Raw genomic sequence first — 636 nt, 5'->3', positions numbered from 1 at the left:
CACTTCATGTTCAGTTGACAAGTGCTTATTTTGTCAGTGATGGAATAGAATAACTTTTTATGGGCTTTCCTTTGGCCCCTTTAGTCACGTTTTTGTCAAATGCAGGAGTCCTTTTAAAATGTTAACGTTCCATAGCAATGAATTAGTGGCTGAATATTTTAATCCAATAGTATCTACATGAAATTAAGAGGGAGGGATGGAAGCTTTTCACCTTCCTCTCTTCCTCTTTTAAAATTAAAATGTTTTATAATCTTGGCCAAACTAACCAGAACAGAAATACAGAAAGTAAGAGGCTTTTAAAACCACTGCATGATGTTACATTGTTACCTTTGTGCGTGAAAATGATTAATTATCCTCGTAATTTATTTTTAAAGTGTCCCCATTTATAATTGGCAATAGTTAATTGGGGATTCAAATACTGTGTTTATATTTGCATAGGTGGTCTCCATGACTGAAGCATGTTGAATGAAACTGCTAGAATTTTATTATTATTTTGATAGCTATAATTAAAAATTAGCTTGTTGTAGAATTTATATGGTGGTAAGCATTTTTGTTTTCTAAAGATGTGAATGAATATATACATCACATCAAACAGTTTGAGGTTTACTTGAGCTTCCAGGAAGCACCCGGCCACAT

The sequence above is a fragment of the Strix aluco genome, chromosome 17, assembly GCF_031877795.1.
Source record: "Strix aluco isolate bStrAlu1 chromosome 17, bStrAlu1.hap1, whole genome shotgun sequence".
Lineage (NCBI taxonomy): Eukaryota > Metazoa > Chordata > Aves > Strigiformes > Strigidae > Strix > Strix aluco.
Note: the sequence above shows the minus strand (reverse complement) of the source record.